This window comes from Myotis nattereri (genome assembly GCF_964212035.1).
Source record: "Myotis nattereri genome assembly, chromosome: 11".
NCBI classification, from domain to species: Eukaryota; Metazoa; Chordata; class Mammalia; order Chiroptera; family Vespertilionidae; genus Myotis; species Myotis nattereri.
Window position 1 is genome coordinate 72,841,900 of NC_138086.1, and position 19,835 is coordinate 72,861,734.

Genomic DNA, 19,835 nt, shown 5'->3' on the forward strand with positions numbered 1-19,835 from the left:
GGTCAAGGGCAGAAGCAGGAAGCCACGCTGGGAGCCTCGTCCCATAAGTAGGTGAGAGATGAAGGTGGCCTAGATCAGAGAGAGTGGTGAGGAGCGGTCAAATTCCAGGTATGTTCTGAAAGTAGAGCTGACATGACTTATTGATGGACTGGATGTCAGGCAAGAGAGAGAGAGAGGAGTCTAAGATGACAAAGTTTCTGCCAGGTCTGTACACAAGATACATGTATGATCCCAGTGAATTCCAAGATCTTTCCAAGTATCCCTTCTGATGGCCCCAAAACACATTCCCGAAGCATACTCACTTAACCCTACACACTAGCTCTTTGGGGGACAATCCGCCACACTGACTGCTTATCTACTTCAGATCAGACATTGTCCGAGAGATTTTGTGTGCACGTAATCCACACTGACAATGTATGAGGTAGTGACTGTTAGCCATTTTATGGTAAAGACACTGGAGCCTCAGCAGAGGTAGGTGATCGGCCTGAAGCTGGACAGGAGAAGAGAGCACATCTAAAGGGGGTACCTGTTCCGCTCCAGCAGTTTGCTGCCAGGAGAGAGCTCCAGGCCAGTATTGCACCTTCTTTATATTTCTCTAGAGAAATCTGAGCTCCGGGTTATTATGTGGGATCTCCTGACATTTAAATACGTGGTTTTAAAAAACTAACACTAAATGGGCTAAACAAAAACATCTGCACGCCGAATGTCACGTAAGGGCAGTCCACTCAGGGTCTTGGAAAGTACGCCCAGATGAGGAGGGAACTACTGCAATGTATTCCTGAAAGTGTAATTACTGGATCAAGGTTGAAAACATTTTTAGGGACTGCACTCCAAACCAGGAATTTGGGAGAGTGACCTTTGGACCTGGCCCTCACCAGCAAGTAATGAGTTGTTTTCATTTTCCTTTTTATTTGAGAAGGAAAATCCAAATTTAAATGCATTTCTTTTATTACCAATTCATCTGACCTTTTTCATATCTTTCTAAATCACATTTATTGCTGCTTTTAAGAACCATCTAAGCTAGTCATTGGTCCATCTCCCTGCTAGAGTATTTTAAATAATTCACATTAATTTTAAATAATTCACTTTAATTTTAAAGAAGTCACTTTAGCTTATAAGACCTTTTGATGTACAGTTGATCCTTGAACAGTTTGCGATTAGGGGCACCAAACTCCCTTGCAGTGAAAAATCCGGGTGTGACTACAGTCAGCCCTCGGCATACTCAGATTCCCAGCCACGAAGTTGACTCTTGAACAACACAGGTCTGAACTGCAAAGGTCAATCGGAAAAAAAAATCCACATATGAGTGGACCTGCATAGTTCGCACCATGTTGTTCATAGGTGAATGGTAGTAATATCATATGTTGCAAACGACATTTTTTAGTTATTTTTTAAGATTGCTTCATACATTTTAAACAAACTTATATTTAAATTTTTATGTGATCAAAACTATGTGATTGTTTTGTTGCTTTTATGTTTAAAAACTTCATGCTCTTCACAGACTCAGTTAAATATCCATCTTTAATTTTTATATTCTTATCTGATTTCATTTTTATATTTCATCCATCTGAAAAGTTTTTTATAATATAACTATATTTATAATGATCACTTACATAATTCACGGCCTCACCCATTAGCTACTTTTTCTATGACTACTGATGACGATGCCTTTCATATATTTTCAGAGTGTTCCCCTTTATCATATGATGATTCCATGAAGATTTGTTTTCCAATCTAATCTGTGTAAAGATTTTTTAACAAATGCCCCATTGTTTTAATTATTTTACCTTTATATTAAATATGAAGATGAGTCCTCTGATACTAATCCAAAATTTCATATGTACTCCTGTCTGACAATATTCTTCTAGGATTTTTTTAAATTGAGATTAAGTTGGGAAGTGTTGCCATCCTTAAAACATTGTCCTTCTAAAAGAACACAGTACATAGCTCTATGCATTAAGATCCTTTTATCCATCACTTAGCTAATAGCTATGACTCTCAGTATATAATTTTCTTTATATAATTCCCACACATTGCTTAGTAGGATTGCCCAGAGTTATATTTTTTGTTATGTTAGAATATTTTTTCTTACTGTATCTTCTAAATATTAATGACAAAACAGTAATTTTGTTTCTTTGTCTCATATGTACTAATGTACTAAATTTATCACTGAATAATTTAAATAGTTGCATAAGTTTTAGTTAAATATTTAAAATTTTCTTTGTAGCTGTTAATCATGTCACATTCATGTTATAATATTACTTCTATTTCATATCTCTTTGAATTAGCCAGAAATACTAGACCAACATTAAATAATATTATTAATTAGGGGATCCTTTTCATATTCCTGATTTTAAATAGAATGGCTATGATATTCACTATCAGTTTAATATTATCATTTTTTTATCATGGAAGGAAGAATATTTTGATCATGAGTGCTGAATTTTATCATATACTTTTATATACCTATTGAAATTGTTACCTATTAATTGGCTACATTTTTACATTGAACCATAGGAAAATGCCAATCTTTAACCATTTTTTTCCCTAGAAGACATGGTAATTCCCCATTGTTCAATATAACATATTAAAAGCTATGTTAAATATTAAACCATCCCTGCACTTAAGAGACAAATCCTACTGGCAGAGGATAATCCATTCCTCTAATGCTCTTCTAAATTCTGTTTGTCAACACTTTGATATGGGGCTTTTGTATCTATTTTCATCAGTGAGCTTGGGCTACGCGTTCTTTGCTCAATCTTGGTAAAAGGCAATCTGAATAAAACATGAAGACGCTTATAAAGGGACAGGTACCGCCCCAGACAAATGCTCCCCATGCTGACACTGAGCCAAAGGTACTGCACGTTCTTCTACCAAATGGCCGTTATTCAAAGGCCATTAGAAACGATTGCTCATTATGGCGATTTTCATCTTTTCCTTGAAGCTCATTAGCAGGAGACTGACCTCTCTCGAGGCTCCTGTCATCCAGTGGCTCTCCTCTCCAGCACCAGGGCAGCTTTTCCCACTGTCAGCATGGGGGCACCTTGCTGGCCATGCCCAGCCAAAACCCGTCCTGCTGTGATGGAAGTGAAGAGAGAATGTCCAGGCATCCAAACGCCAAGGCACAGTTCACAGCCGCCAGTGCAGGCCCCCCTCCCGTAGCGAGAGCTGTCCCCACAGCTCCTCCCGACACTAACTGGAAGCACTGGTCCTGCAGAAGCAGGGGTCTGCATTCCTTTGTCCGGATTTGCTAAACTAATACCCCATTAAAAGCAGCTGCAGCCTCCCTTGGCTGACAAGGCCAGAGACCTCTGCCATACTTCTGACTTAAATTCATTTTTTTTGTCTTTGTTCAATCCAACTTAAACTCCATTTTGTTAAGGGCCCTTTAATAATCAAAGTTATCTTTTCATGGCCGGGGCACTCAAAGGCATGCTCTAAAAGTCAAATTTATAAGACAGTTGAAATTCAAGCTGTCTCTAAATCATATTTTTATTCTCTCAAACCCTGGCCGTGTGGAGCACAGCACTGCTCAGTAAATGTTTGCTGGATTAAAAACATTAGCATAATCCCCTTTCTCTGAGGTCAGGTGGTACAGTGGAGAGACCAGGACCTCAGAGGCCCACGGCCCTGCCTTGAGACCCCAGCTCCACTGTGTGACTTTGTGCAAGTGAATCCAGCCCTGTGGGTCTCTGCTTCCACTTCTGGAATATGGGCTAATCCTAGCGCCTCTTCACACTGCGGGCAACTCTCAAGAAGAAAAAGTATAGTTCCTCACACAGAGCAAGCATGTTCCTCGCCTTCTCGAATCCCCATCTCAACCTAACATCCTACCAAAAAAACCCAGAAAGCCATAGAGGACCCTGTGTATTGCTTAGATCCCAAAAGCAAAAGTGATAACCTGCAAGTATCAATGCAAAACTACCAGCAAATTTTCTACATAGATAGATAAAGAAAACCCAGATGAAGGCAGTAACAAGTCTCTGGAATCCATTGTTCATCTTAGCCCTGCTCACGTTCTCCATAATGGAAAATGTTAAGAAGAGCCAGATATGTGAGGGTGACCAGGACGACTGTGCTGGCCAACAGTGGACTGTGCCGCAGAGCCCAGCAGGAGGATGGGACACCCGATCCCAAGGGCTACAGAGGCCCGTCCCGATCACCAGGCCCCCTTCCTCAGAGACCTTCTCCATATCATCTCAGGAGTCCAGCTTTCGAGGCAGCTCTCTGTATATTTCCTGCTGCTGCTATAATAAACTGTCACAAAGTAGTGGCTGAAGGTAATACAAATCCATTATTTGTTCTGGAAGACAGAAGTCTAGACAAAGGAAACAGGTTGGAAGGATGAAGGCTAATGGGTTCTGTTAGTCTAACACAGTGATGGCGAACCTATGACACGTGTGTCAGAGGTGAGACGCGAACTCATTTTTTTGGTTGATTTTTCTTTGTTAAATGGCATTTAAATATATAAAATAAATATCAAAAATATAAGTCTTTGTTTTACCCTGGTTGCAAATATCAAAAAATTTCTATATGGGACATGGCACCAGAGTTAACTTAGGGTTTTTCAAAATGCTGACACGCCGAGCTCAAAAGGTTTGCCATCACTGGTCTGACACAAAGGTGTCGGGAGCTGCATCCTTCTGGGGGCTCTAAGGCCTTGCAGCTTCTACAGGCTTCCCACATTCCTTAGCTAAGGGCCCTACATCACTCCAACCTCTGTTTCCTTCGTCACATCTCCTGCCTCTCCTGCCTCCCTCTCTCTTTTATAAGGACCCCTGTGAGGACATGGGGCCCACCTAGATATTCCAAAACAGTCTCCTCATCTCAATATCCTTCACTTAATCACATCTGTGAGGTGCCTTCTGCCAGATAAGATACATATTCACAGATTCCAGAAATCAGGATGTGGATAAACACTATTGTGTTGACTACAATCTCCAAGGCCTTGACGCAGCGCCCTGAGAACACTGCATCACTTCTGCGGTGTTCTTGACAATACCAGCGAATCCCAGGAAACAGCATGCCGACACTGAGGAGCGTCCTTCAACATAACTGACCGGGAGTCCAAAACCGCCAACATCCTGGTACAAAGAAAGGCTAGGATTACCGGAGATCAAAGGAGACTGGAAATATGCAGGGCTCTACAGGACACACCTGGCGAGGCCCGGACCAGGTCGATGGGTTGCATCGGTTTCCCGGTTTTGAATATTGTGCCACTTTACAATTTTTCTACAGAATTATGTCAAAATAAAACAAGGCAGAAAATAATCACATAAAATATCACATTAAAAACACAACTGTCATGTCTCAGAATTCCAAAGCAAAAAAGAAGGCTACTCAAACCAATTTTGAAATTCTTTTCTATTCTCTCAACCTCCTTTGGACTCGTGCCTAAACCATTTTTGTAATAAGCCAGGCATATTACAGCTAAGAATGTATGCACTTCCATGGTGGCCTAAAATGAGTGTGGTGGTTGATTTCTATAGCCCCAAACTACCATGGAGTAATTAAAGCCAGGCCTCTATCTATCCACCACACAGGCGCTGAGACCCAACATGCCAGGGGCTCATCAAACCCAGTGTGACAGCTCCGAGCCAGTACCGAGCCTCACACAGCTCCAGCTGGCCCCGTTCATCCAGCCCAGCCGTCTCTGTGACGCCACCCTGAGACTATTCATCGCAAAAGGTGCTACCAAGTCCAGCTCAGTTGTACGCAGGCCCTGATCTCATCCTGAAAACAAAAATAAGGAAGAGATACAGCAGGGCTCCTCAAACGTTTTAAACAGGGGGCCAGTTCACTGTCCCTCAGACCGTTGGAGGGCCGGACTATAGTTTAAAAAAAAAAAACTATGAACACATTCCTATGCACACTGCACATATCTTATTTTGAAGTAAAAAAACAAAACGGGAACAAATACAATATTTGTATTTGCATGTGGCCCGCGGGCCGTAGTTTGAGGACCCCAGAGATACAGGCTTCAACAACTCTCACGGAGTAGGTAAGTGTGCAATGTGGGATGGGCAATGTCTTTTCAGTGGACCAAGGACAGAGCATAAAGGACTTAGGTTATATGGCAGAAGACGTTAGCTCAGCATGAGAATCATATACTGTGCTGATTAAGATGTTAAGTGAATTTCCAGAAAGCTTCAAAATTAGGTAAATAAATGCCCCTGCACATATCCGGAAGGGGCAATGTGGTCATTTATGAAGACCACGGCTGGTAGATGAACCTTCAAGTGTTGGTCCTCAGTCATTTGTGCACTAAAATCTTTCTGAATGAAAAAAGGAGATATTTGCACTGACCTCAACAAAGCACACAGAAAAAAATAGATAGTTAACAGATCTAGAAAACTAAGAATAATGACACATCAAGGAGGCAGCTGAATTTTAAATACCAAGGCCTGAGAGACGGGAGTGTGGGGGAAGTGTAAGACTGCACACAGAAGCACAAGGGTGAACCCCAAGAAGTCTTTGAAAAAATGGGTCATAAAATCACTACTGGACATCCTCCCAGGTGCTCTGTAGCAAATACCCCATCATGGGTGGGAGGATGGGGTAATAAACTCTCCAAATCCCCCTCACCCAAAGCCCCCTGCTCCTTCTACACGTCCGACCACTAGGTCCGTGTGCTGGGAAGTGCTCAGCCTGAGGGAAAAGAAAGGAAGGAGATACATAGGAACAAGGATGAACACACTTCGCCTGAGGCCTGCACACAGCAGGAGGGCATGGGATCTGAGTCCTGTGGCCTGGACTGAACTCCTGCCTCAGCCACATTTTTGTTCATGAGCTGAGAAGGTCACCTCACCTCCCAGAGCCTCCGTGTCCTCAGTACCTGCCCCTAAGATTCCTGAGATCTGAATGAGATCATCACCCAAAGGCTAGCTCTTAGTATTATTATTACCAGGAACTCCAGAATAAAATCTCCACCTCACATGAACTACATTCACCCTTCACCTTTCGATGGGCCCATGAGGGCTGACTTTGTTGCCTAAAGCAAATGAGAGCCGTTCAAATCTTTCCTCCTTCCTCTTTTCATCACCTTCTGTCTATAGGAATAGCATTTTCTTTCATTTTTATCTAATGGTTTTCTCCACTTACAGGTACAAGTCAAATTAGATTAGCATTTTCATTTAGTAATACTTCTCCATCCTTCATAAAAGTGGCAAAGGATTCACAGAGGATTCATTTTACTAGTAGGAATAGTGGGGATTAATGAAGGACATTTACCACATGAATAGAAATGTCCTGTGACGGGGATAAAATGATACTTTTCCTCTTTGAAGTCTAAGGGCTTTGGGGCTACTGCTCAGGGGAGGTGTTTACTACAAAACTGAAGCAGCCTAGACAGAGGTCAAGGTGGTGCCCAGTGAGAAAGGTATGCAGTGAAGCCAGGGCGAGAGAGGGAAGCCAGACAGAGGTCAAGGTGGTGCCCAGTGAGAAAGGTATGCAGTGAAGCCAGAGCAAGAGAGGGAAGCCAGACAGGAAAGGTGGGGAGACAACAGAGGAGCAGGGACTGAAGTTTGAGTGTGGAGCAATAAGGCAAGAGGAAGATGAAATAGAGTTTTTAGGGGGCCAGACCACCATGGTAAATGGGATAATGGGAAATACTAGATGAGGTGAAAAACACCTCCAGAACATTCTGCGGTATATCATTCAAAGTACTCATCCCCTCCCCACCCCCCCATCACCTTTTGGCACCCTTCTGGGAGACTTTAGCAAAGATTTCTAGTGCTTTCTAAGGGTCTTTGGAGGTCACAGTAGCTCTCCATGGAAACCTAAAAGAAGAATGTATTTAATATCTCTTTTTATTTTAGAATTTTGATCCAATATCAATATTCCTTTTGGGATTTACATTGCTTTTTGTTGTTGTTGTTATTAATCTTTACCCGAAGATATTTTTCCATTGATTTTTAGAGAGAATGGAAAGGAGGGGGAGAGACAGAGAGAGAAACATCTATATGAGAGAGTCACATCGATTGGTTGCCTCCCGCTTGGGGATCAAACCTGCAAGGGAAGCGCATGCCTTTAACCAGAATCGAACCCATGACTCTACAGTCCATGGGCCGACGTTCTATCCACTGAGCCAAACTGGCCAGGGCTACATTGCTATTTTGAGTACTTGCAACCTAACCTCACTAAAAACAGCTTCATCACCACAGGCCTAGCACTCTCCCTTAGATGTCCTATCTCACGTAATCCTCACAACTGGGTGGTGTAGAAAATGCTACCTTTTAGAGAAGAAGTGAAGAAACAGAAACTCAGAGAGATTGCATAACACACGCAAGCTCACACAGTAAGAAGTAAATGGTAGAACCAAGACTCAAACCCAGGTCAGTCCAACTCCAACCCCCATACTTTTGGTTTTTGTTTTGTTGCTTTTTAAAAAAATTGTGTTAAATTCACAGAACATGAAATTCGCCATGTTAACTAGTTGAAATGGACAATTTGGTGACATTAAATACATTGATACCGTGTGCCAACATCTCCACTACCTAGTTCCAGAACATTTTCAAGCCCCCAAAGGAAAATGGACCCATTAAGCAATGAGACCCCATTCCTTCCTCCCCCAGCCCTTGGCAACCCCTAATGTGCTTTCTAACTGCATGGATTTGCCTATACTGAATATTTCAGAGAGAGAGAGAGACTCATCCAATAAATGGCTTTTTTTATCTGGCTTCTTTCATTTAGCATAATCTTTTCTAGATTCATTCATGTTGTAGCATGTCTCAGAACACATTCCTTTTTTTTTTTTTTCCCCTTGACCGGAATCGAACCTGGGACCCTTCAGTCCACAGGCCGACGCTCTATCCACTGAGCCAAACCAGTCAGGGCAGAGCACATTTCTTTTTAAGATGAGTAATATTTCATTGTATGTATATACCACTTTTGCTTATTCCTCATTGGATGGACATTTGAGCTGCTTCTACCTTTGGTTATTATGACTAATGCTGCTATGAATATTCATGAATAACTTTTTGTTGGAACACCTGTTTTCAATTCCTTTGGGAAACCCCATACTTGTAATCACTGCACTGCCGTGACTGTTCCAAATGGCACTGATTCCCATGACAAGCACTATGCAGTGAGGTGTCCAAAAAGGCTCAGTAAGTATTTATTGATGGAATAGTGACTTAAAAGTGACACATTCAAAAAAAGTCCTGAATCCTACCAACTGAAACTTTTTCAATTTCACTACTAATTTCTGAAGTTCCCAAATAATTATAGAAGCTGCCCCCAATACCAAAGAATCTAGCCAGCATTTAAAATCACTTCATATCCTTTTTTAAAAAAGGATTTTTATTTTATTTTATATTTTATCTTTCAATTACAGTTTACATCCAATATTACTTTGTATTAGTTTCAGGTGTACAACATAGTGGTCAGACAATTCTATGCTTTACAAAGTGGTCTCCCCGATATTTCTCGCACCCATTTGGCATCCTACAGTTATTGACCATATTCCCTATGCTATACTTTACAACCCGTGATTATTCTGTAACTACCAACTTGTAATTATTAATCCTTTCACCTTTTTCACCCAGCCCCTAAATCCCCCTCCTACCTGGCAACCATCAGTCTGTTCTCTGCATCTATGAGTTTGTTTGCTTATTTATTTTGTTCTTTAGATTACACATTTGGGAAATTATATATATTTGTCTTTCTCTGTGTGACATATTTCATTTAGCATAATTATCTTCTAGGTCCATCCATATTGTTACAAATGGTACGATTTCATTATTTTTTTATGGACAAGTAACATTCCACTGTATATAAGTACCACCAATTTTTTTAACCATTCATCTACTGATAGGACCCCAGGTTGCTTCTATATCTTACCTATTGTAAATAATATTGCAATGAACACAGGAGTGAATAGATTCTTTAGAATTAGTGTCTTGGATTTCTTCCGATATATACCCAGAAGTGGAATCGCTGGTCATAAGGCAATTCCATTTTTAACTTTTTGAGGAACCTCCACATAGTGGCTGTACCAATCCGCATTCCCACCAACAGTGCATGAGTGTTCCCTTTTCTCCACATCCTCACTAATACTTGTTTATTAATTTACTGATGATAGTCATTCTGGCAGGTGTGATTTCATTTTCTTACTAGTAGTTATAAACTCCACTGTAATGAAATTCCCAAAGCAGAACACCCAAAATGCTATAATAGTTACATGTACATTGGGTTATATATTAATGATGTGATGCATTTCAATTTTTGAAAGCAGAGTATGTTGCAGTGTTTCAAGCCAGCATGCAAGAGGCTATAGTAGTCAAATGTAGCAGTATGATACGGCCCTTCCTGAAGACATTAGGGCCTCCAGTGAAGCAAGAACTAGCTGCATTGAGAGAAACGAAGAGGTTTTGTTTCTATCTTTGGAGAATGTTCTAGGATCCGGCCTGTTTGAAATGAATAAAACTATTGAAAAAAAAGACCGTACCCTTTTATGTAATGATGTTTACTTTGAATTTATATTAGTTCACACAAACACTCCATCCATGCTTTTGTTCCGGCCCTCCGGTCCAGTTTAAGAACCCATTGTGGCCCTTGAGTCAAAAAGTTTGCCCACCCCTGATCTAGTGTCTACTAAGTCATCTATTTCCATGGCTGCACAATAAAATGAAAGTGCAGAGTATCTAGATGCTACAAGGAGGAACTTGCACCATTTTCCTGGTAATGGATTTTATTTTCATTGCATATACCACTAAAGGATCTAAGACTTGCAATATCTGGGCTTTTGTGAGACTAATTCCTAATGTTACAAACATTAAATCTATTAAAAACTCTATTTATAAAGCATTATGAAAATTACTTAAAAAACAGAACTTTCTTTTATCTTCTGCTTTGGTGAAAAAACTGATATAGAACAGCAATTTTTTGTTGCCACTCATAAAATCAGTGGTCACGGCTCCTGTGTTGGCTTGCATAAGACATGAGCTGTGAAGGTGTGCAGGACTGTGGGAGTCTGAGCATGTATCCATGGGCCAGCCTTTCTAGATGCCACCTCAAGGTCACACCAGCTGTTCTTACTATTTGCCACTTTATCTCTCTGCACCTTGATGGTCTCATCTATAAAAATAAGTGTAAAGCTCTCTATCTTCCAATACTGTTGTGAAAATTAAATTATAAATTTCCTCTCTTGCCTCCTTCTTCCACCTCTTCTTCACTGAGTAGCTCCCTGTCTTCCTACTTCTTCACTCTGAGCTCTGTCCAGGCTTTTTCCATTTGGTGGCAATTGCTATAACTATTATCCTGATCAGCACCCCCAACATCCCAGATTTTATAAAAAAAAAAAAAAAGGCTGATGGTCTTATCTCTGTCATGTATCTCCTCCATCCCCCAATAAACTGATGCCACTAATTGTCACTACCAACACCGATTATCAATACCGACATCAAACCAGAGACCCAGAGATGAGGACCACGTCCAAATAAATCAAGGGGAAGGCCTGGTCACTAGATGCTGTGACCAGCAGATGAAAGTGTTCTGCTTGCCTCTCTCTTATGCAAAATAAAAATGCTTCAGCAGCAAATCCTTTTAATCCACACGCCGGCCTGCGTCGGCGATCAAAATCATGCCAGGACCACTTTCTCTCAATCTTTCCAGCTCCCCTTGGCGAGCCTCCATGAGGAACGTTCCTGCAGAAAAGCAGGTGGCGAGAAAGGTTAAATGTGTTTTCTCAGCAACATAACGGGCAGCTTAAATGAGTATTTTCTTTTTGTTACTGTATGAACTGGGCCGTATGTCATCAATAATAAATAATCATGAAGCCAAGAGCATTATTTCAAGCAAAAGCCAAGCTTTGGTAAAAGACCCATCGGCTCTTGGCACCAACCTCATTCACTTGAAAGGTAAGATGACTGGTAAGAAGAGGCTAATCATCAAATTACAAGGCTGAGGGAGAGGCAGGCTGCTGAAATCGGCCCTTTGCTTTCAGGCTTGATTCTTAAACAGGAACTAGTCCAGGGCCAGTTAACAGGATCAAAGTCAGCACAGGCAGGAATACGTGGGCAGCACACATGGGGGCTAGGCACAGCCGCCTTTGGATGAACAAGGGCTCTCTTCTTCCATAGAGATTGTCTTGTATTTCTGTTCACTTAGTGCCAATGAGGCCCCTCAAAGCCAACTTGAGAAACATCTGCTAGGCTTCCTCCTCGCTCCTGATGCTTGATGAGATCCAGAAATCTCCTGCCCAGGCTCAGCAGCAGCAGTCATTGACTCAGAACACTTCTAGGCGTTTTGTCAGAAATATCTGGCACATGGAGGCTGCCTGAGGCCATCCCTAGAATTCCAGGAGCCCAGTCAGAGGAATGTGCTTCACGCAATGGTCCATCCCTACTGCAGCCATGAAAACCACATTCTATAAGCGCCTAAAACCAAAAAAAAGCAAAAAAAAACCCCCAAAACCCAACAACTATGGTCTCTATAATCTCAATGTTTTTCATTTCATTCCTTCTCAAGAAAACAGAGTCATATGGTATAGGGTATGTACATATTTAAAGAGTGGTTATCCCTAGTTAATGGAATATAGGTGCATTTCAGCAATGAACATGTATTACATTCATAATTGTAAACTAACTATTCTTAAAGAGGAAACTTAACTATAGATCAGACTGAAGACATCCATTCCATAGCCATTTTCTAAAAACTTACTCTGTTTGAAAACCAGTGAAAGGGGGAGAATGGGGAGAAGGGCATAATATAAAAGAAATCCAATGGTTTGCAGAAAAGAAAAATCCATAGAAGGGCAAATGCAAGTAAAAAGCCAATTAAGTTCATTTATTCTAAGAAAATGCAACAGACTCAACTTACACGATTTAAAAAAAATAGTACCTGCAATGTATGGAGAAGTTATGCTGTATCTCAGGCTCTGTGCTTAGACATTGTGCTTGCATCATCTACTAATTTTTTTTTTTAATCCTCACAGGAGGATATTTTTTCCATTGATTCTTTTTAGAGAGTAAAGAGGAAGAAGAAAGAGAGAGAGAAAGAAAGAGAGAAAGAAAGAGAGAAAGGAAGGAAGGAAGGAAGGAAGGAAGGAAGGAAGGAAGGAAGGAAGGGAGGGAGAAAGAAAGAAAGGGGGGAGGGAGAGAGAGACATAGATGTAAGAGAGACACATCGATTGGTTGCCTCCCACACTCACCCCAACTGGGCCTGGGATCGAGCCTGCAGCTGAGGTATGTGCCCTTGACCAGGAATCAAACCTGCAGCTCTTTGGTCTGCAGGCCAACACTCTAATCACTGACCCAACCAGTCTAATCTTTTCAATAATCCTTTAAGTGTTTTACAAATGAGGAAAGTGAAATTTACAAAAAATAAATGACTTCTCCCTAACTAAACAAGTAATTTGGAAGAGCCATGTTTTAAACATGGTTCTGTCCGTTTTTACTGGCTTTATAAATTGAAAGGATACATAAACTATTCAGTAATATAGTAAACAAAAAATATAATTTAATTTTATCTTATGAGCACATATAGAAAAGAGTCAAGGAACATAACGACAGAGTAACGGAATAGGAGAGCAGAAAGGAAAAAAAAAGCAGAAGCGAGGCAGCAACAGCCAATGTAGGTTCAATAATCCAACAATCCCACTTCTGGGTATTTATCCAAAAGAACCGAAATCAGGATCTCAAAGAGATGTCTACACGCCCATGTTCATTGCAACGCTATTCACAATAGACAAGATGTGGAAACAACCTAAATGTCCATCAACGGATGAATGAATAAGGAAAATGTGGGTATGTACATACAATGGAATATTAGTCAGCCTTAAAATACAAAGAAGTAAGAAAATTCTGCAAATGTGACACCATGGATGAACCTTGAAGACATTACACTAACTGAAATAAGCCAGTCCCAGAAGAGCAAAATACTTCGTAATTTTGTCTCCACCTGTGGTCTGGGGCACCTCCTTAGCAAACTTGCATGTGACCAAAGGAAATATATGTTATGTACCAGGTTTTCACTTCCCCATTTGGCTCAAATAGAGGTGCGGAGTATATACTTGGATCCTCTTTTTGCTATCTATTCTAAAGTAGGATTGAAAGCATAAAGCACTAAGTTGGCTCATTGAAAAATACAAGAAAATAAAAGTAGCCCTTTTTAAAATACCATGACCAGCTCTAAACAGTCCCCTGACAGCACCATCAGTGCCTACCACTGGCACAGGACACAATGCAGGTAGGTGGGCCATTCACATCAAATGCACGTGAAAATACCACCCAAGGTCAAACCTCAGGGCCAACCATTGATATATTTAGCTGTTAAGATGGCTGGCTGCCTTCCAACTAATTAGAATGAAAATATCTTACATGCTAACCCAGGAGGTCTTAACTAAAGGGATCAATCTTTTCAACAGACAGAATCTGAATAATTTCTAAGTTATCAAGCACCTGCTCATTATCCCGTGTTCTGTACTGAGAGTATTTTTCCACCGTGTCTGAGTCATCTTTGCATCTTTCATAAAACACTCTCTACTTTTACAGTATGCTTCTGCGGACAGTGGGTGCAAAATAATGATCAAATGATTGTGTGTGTTTTTACGTTGAACTATATTAAGTTGATGATATTTGACAATTTTTTATTCACAAAAAAAATGGCACTTTCAAACGGTTCAAACTAAACCTTAGTACAGAAGTTTAGCTATAGGAAAAAGCAAAAAAAAAAATCACAGAAGCTTCTACAGAGACAGAATTCTCTTTGCTGTCATGCAACTGTTCTAATGTAGGTAGCCCCGGAGGTTATAGTGGTTCCGTAGTGCGGAGGACCCAGGCTCCTTACATCTCATTTCCCTGCCACATCAGTTGGAATGTTCCTATGATTATGTGCAAAAAGTATAAAGATAGAAATCATTCATTTATCAAAGGATATGAGTCCTATGAGGATACAGCAGTGAACAAACACAACTTAGTTTTCAACACCAAACTTACCATTTGAAGATACAGGCCTTCTAAACTCTCACAATTGCTGATGAGAGTGCAAATGTGGTACACTGCTTTAGAAAACTTTTTGGCACTATCTTTTTTTTTTTAAATTCTTTATTAGTTAAGGTATTACAAATGTGTCCTCACCCCCCCCCCATTTAACCCCACCCCACCCCAACTCATGCTCTCATCCCCCTGTTGTCCATGCCCATTGGTTTGGCTTATATGCATGCATACAAGTCCTTTGGTTTACCTCTTCCCCTTGCCCCTCCCACCTCTACTTTCCCTCTGGGGATTAATATTCTGATCGCTGTTTCTCTGTCTTTGAATCTGTCCCTGTTCATCAGTCTATGTTGTTCTCTATATTCCACAAATGAGTGAAATCATGAGGTATTTATCTTTCTCTGACTGGCTTATTTCACTTAGCACAATGCTCTCCAGTTCTATCTCTTGATGCTAAATAATTACCCCAATGAATCGGTAATTCCACTCCTAGATATTAGCCTCAGTTTGCAGCTCAGCCTCTCCCTGGCACCTCCAGCCCAGTATGAGCGGTAACCATCTGCCAATCTCTTTGTAGCTCATGATGGGTGGCCCCAAGCAGGGCACCGGCAGCAGCTGTCCTTGGCCTGCACCTCTCAGGAGGCTCCAGAACCACTGCATCCAGTGCATAGCTTCAGACGACACCCACGCACCACCCAACCACCTTTATGAGCAACATGCAAGTAAGAGACTCATTGGGCACCAGAGTCCTGTGGAGTGAGCTCTGCTCTGTGAGGTGGGCCCTTGCACAGCATCTCCTCTGGAATAGTCTCCTGACAGCCTGGGGTCCATCCCTCCCATTGACGTACCAACAGCAGTCAAGGCTCAACTACAACAGGAGGGTGCACAGCCCACATGGGAGGATGGGGATGGGGAAGGGGTACCTAGAGCTTCCTGCTGGGATGATGGCGGAGGCTGTGTCACGGGGTCCCACAGGACACCTGCTGCCTAAGACCACCCTACCAAAACCAGCTCTACCTGATACATAGAAACAAACACAGGGGGAAAGCCAAAGGGAGGAGATAAGAAACACATCCCAAATGAAAGACAAAGAGAAAAGTCCAGAAAGAGAACTACACAAAATGGAGACAAGCAACCTACCAGATGCAGAATTCAAAACACTGGTTATAAGAATGCTCACTCACCCTAACCGGTTTGGCTCAGTGGATAGAGCGTCGGCCTGCGGACTCAAGGATCCCAGGTTGGATTCCGGTCAAGGGCATGTACCTTGGTTGCGGGCACATCCCCAGTAGGGAGTGTGCAGGAGGCAGCTGATCTATGTTTCTCTCTCATTGATGTTTCTAACTCTCTATCCCTCTCCCTTCCTCTCTGTAAGAAATCAATAAAAAATATTTTTAAAAAAAGAATGCTCAGCCGTAACCGGTTTGGCTCAGTGGATAGAGCATCGGCCTGCAGACTGAAAGGTCCCAGGTTCGATTCCAGTCAAGGGCATGTACCTGGGTTGCGGGCACATCCCCAGTAGGAGGTGTGCAGGAGGCAGCTGATCGATGTTTCTCTCTCATCGATGTTTCTAACTCTCTATCCCTCTCCCTTCCTCTCTGTAAGAAATCAATAAAATATATTTTTTAAAAAAGAATGCTCAGTGAATTTAGGGAAAGAATAGATTAACTCGGTGAGATCATCAAAAAGATAGGAAACATAAACATGGAGATAGAAAATTTAAAAGGACCAGTCAGCCCGGCTGGTGTTGCTCAGTGGTTGAACAGGAGGTCACGGTTCCATTCCAGGTCAGAGCACAGGACATGCCCCAAGTTGGGGCTTGGTCCCCAGTGGGGGGCATGCAATGATTCTCTCTCATCATTAATGTTTCTCTCTCTCTTCCCCTCTCTCTTCCTCTCTGAAATCATGTTGCTAATATATGCACCACCTTAGTCCCAACACCCTTTACCTTTCAAAATGCAGTAAAGAGTTTATGCCGTAAAGCCTGACAGCGTCCCTCCCTCCTCAAACTACAAGGTGCAGAAATTGATGCAACATTAAAAATAGGAAGGTGCTTCTTTTTCTTTGTCTTTTTTCCCCCAGGAATGTCAGGCTACAAACCATCCTTAGTGCCCACTGTTCTGAGCACTGAGGGTAGAACTAGCCACTTCCTCTGGGCCCCCACGTCACAGGTGCAGCCCGGCAGCCGTGTCTGTGGTGCCGCAGGTCCAGCACCTGCAGGGCAGCAGGACGGTGCTCCTCACATTGATAATCACAAAGCCTTCAGGAGGGCAGAGAAGGTCTGCCGGGGTCCAACCCCAGCGGGTCCAGGGGTTCCCAAAGGCGTAGAGGGAGTCGGCAAAGAAGGAAGGACACAGAGACAGTGTTCAGTTGATCAGCAGCCTAGCCAGGATCTCCAGCCAAGTTCTGGTCTGGATCTCCAGAGAGGTTCTGCTTAGGATCTCCAGCCAGGTTCAGTGTCCATGTTCTCTTGCTAGGTTCTCCAGGTTCTCCAGCCAGGTTCTGTAGCCATGTTCCCTCACTAGGTTCTCCAGCCAGGTTCTGTCCAGGTTCTCCTGCCATGTTCTATCCAGGTGCTGTAGCCAGGTTCTGTCTCTAGGTTCTTCAGCCAGGTTCTCTCGCTAGGTTCTGTCTCTAGGTTCTATTGACAGTTTCTGTCCAGGATCTTTTGCCATGTTCTCTCCAGCGAAGTTCTTCTGTCTCTAGGTTCTGTGTAGGTTCTGTCTTCTCAGTTCTGTGTGTAGGTTCTGTGTTCTTGGTTCTGTCTTCTAAGTTCTGTGTGTTGCTGTCTTGTTACATCTGTATTTATACCAGTTGATTCAATCCTATCAATCTCTATTACAAAGGTTAGGGCGTTTCTTATCTCCATTCCAGGGAGTAAAGATTATGTAGCTTAAGCATGATTGTTCATAGTTAAAGTGATTAATTACCCGCCTGGCACTTAGTTAAGAGGTTTTATTCCCTCCCTAACTTCAGGGGAAAATCCCTACCTGGGGAAACAACCTTTCTCAGAGAGGTGACCTTGGTTAAAACACATAGTGCCAAGAAGGTGAGCAAACATATTAAGAACAGTATGCCATATATGCCAGGTCCCTTGAAACAGCAAGCATGGACCGGCTCCCGGCAAAGGTCGCCTTTTCAGGACTAGAGATAAGAAGTACACATGGAGGGGGGAGAGGTCTTACAGTGAGAGTGGGGGGGTAGGTCTTTGTGTGTTTTTAGAATAGCAACTCCACAATTTCTTTGTGAATTTCATCAAATTCTATTTCAAAATAAGGGCTTACACTTAATCAATATGCTCATAAGACAGCTGACATGAAAGTCTTATTTATTTAAATAAAATTAGTCTTTGGAAGGAGGATCTGTTTACAAATTTAAATGAAAATAGGAAAGAGTTTTAATCCCAACTCTGACTCACTAGGTGTGTGACTTTGGATATATTGTCTTATCTGTAAATGGGTTTATAATGTTAGTAATGCCTTGCAGGGTTAGGGTGAGGCTTAGAAATCATGACACACATGGATTGTAAAATGTAATTGTTAGGAGCCCAGGAGGAAAGAGAATTCAGTCTAAGTGGAGAGACTGCTGAAAAACATGTGGGAACAGTTATGCGAACAAATGAGATGACAAAGCACACAGAAACAGCACAGCAAGAAGTTCATAGGAGACAAATTTGTGTTTCTAAAGTCCAGGCAGGACAGGTACCTTGGAGGAGGGGCCCAGTGAACATAGCTAAGAACACAGCTACTGCCAGAGAAGCAGTGGTATAGCAAGGAAGGAGCAGTGGAGAAACACTTCTCACACCCTCCAATTTCATGTTGGTATCTTACCTTGGCTAATCCCACCTGGAAAGTACTCAGTGAGGTGCTGGAGGAAGGTGATGAATCTGCGTGGGGGACCACTTAGTAAGTTACATAAATGTCTAATCACTGGGTTATACACCTGAAACTAATATAATATTGGATATCAACTATAATTGAAAAATAAAAAAAATATTTTAAAAAAGACAAAGACATCACACAAAAAACTACAAAACAATATATGTTAAGAATAGAGACACATAAATCTTCAACAAAAATGCTTCTTTAAAAAAATTAAACTTAGAATCCAATGGTCTAGTTTCTAGAATATGGGTCTGCCTCCACAGGAGACCAAAATCATCCTCTTGAGTTTTCACCTCATTTTCTACTAGGCACGTTTTGCAGTCTCACTACTATTCACCCCATAACAACATGGATGAAATAGATATACCAAACTCACCCACCCTGCTGTCACCTACCAAAAATATGCAGCAGTTTTTTTGAGGCAAGTCTTCTACCTTTGTGATTGATGCATTAATGGGCAGTACTCTAAAGGCATATATTTTTTACAGAATTAGATTACGCAGAATCCAACCTTCCATGCTATAAAATATTCCTAATAAGCCATTTGGCCTGGATGTTGGCTGATTTATTTGAAATTTAAGTAGGCTATTTTAAGCATGGGTATTTTTTTTCTGGTTTGATTATTATCTCTCTTTTTTGTAATCTTCATTTTAATTTTTTTTATTGTTTAAATTCTTACATATGTCTCCTTTTCCCCCCAATTGACCCCCCCCCCACCACTCCCACCCCTAAGGGCAAGTCCCCACTGCCCCAGTGTCTGTGTCCATTGGTTATGTTAATATGCATGCATACAAGTCCTTTGGTTGATCTCTAACTCCCCCACTTCCCCTGCCATTAGTCTCTGGATCTATTTTTGTTCATCAGTTTATGTAGATCATTATATCCCACATACAGGGAGATCATGTGATATTTATCTTTCTCCAACTGGCTTATTTCCCTTAGCATAATGCAATCCAGTTCCATCCATGCTGTTGCAAATGGTAAAAGTTCCTTCTTTGTTATAGTGGTGTAGTATTGC

General features: G+C 41.7%; 1 protein-coding gene across 2 annotated transcripts in view; it reads right to left on the reverse strand.

The window, feature by feature from the left end:
* Positions 1 to 19,835, reverse strand: part of AMPH (amphiphysin) — a 146,604-nt gene that overhangs the window by 114,575 nt on the left and 12,194 nt on the right. The window lies entirely within an intron of this gene.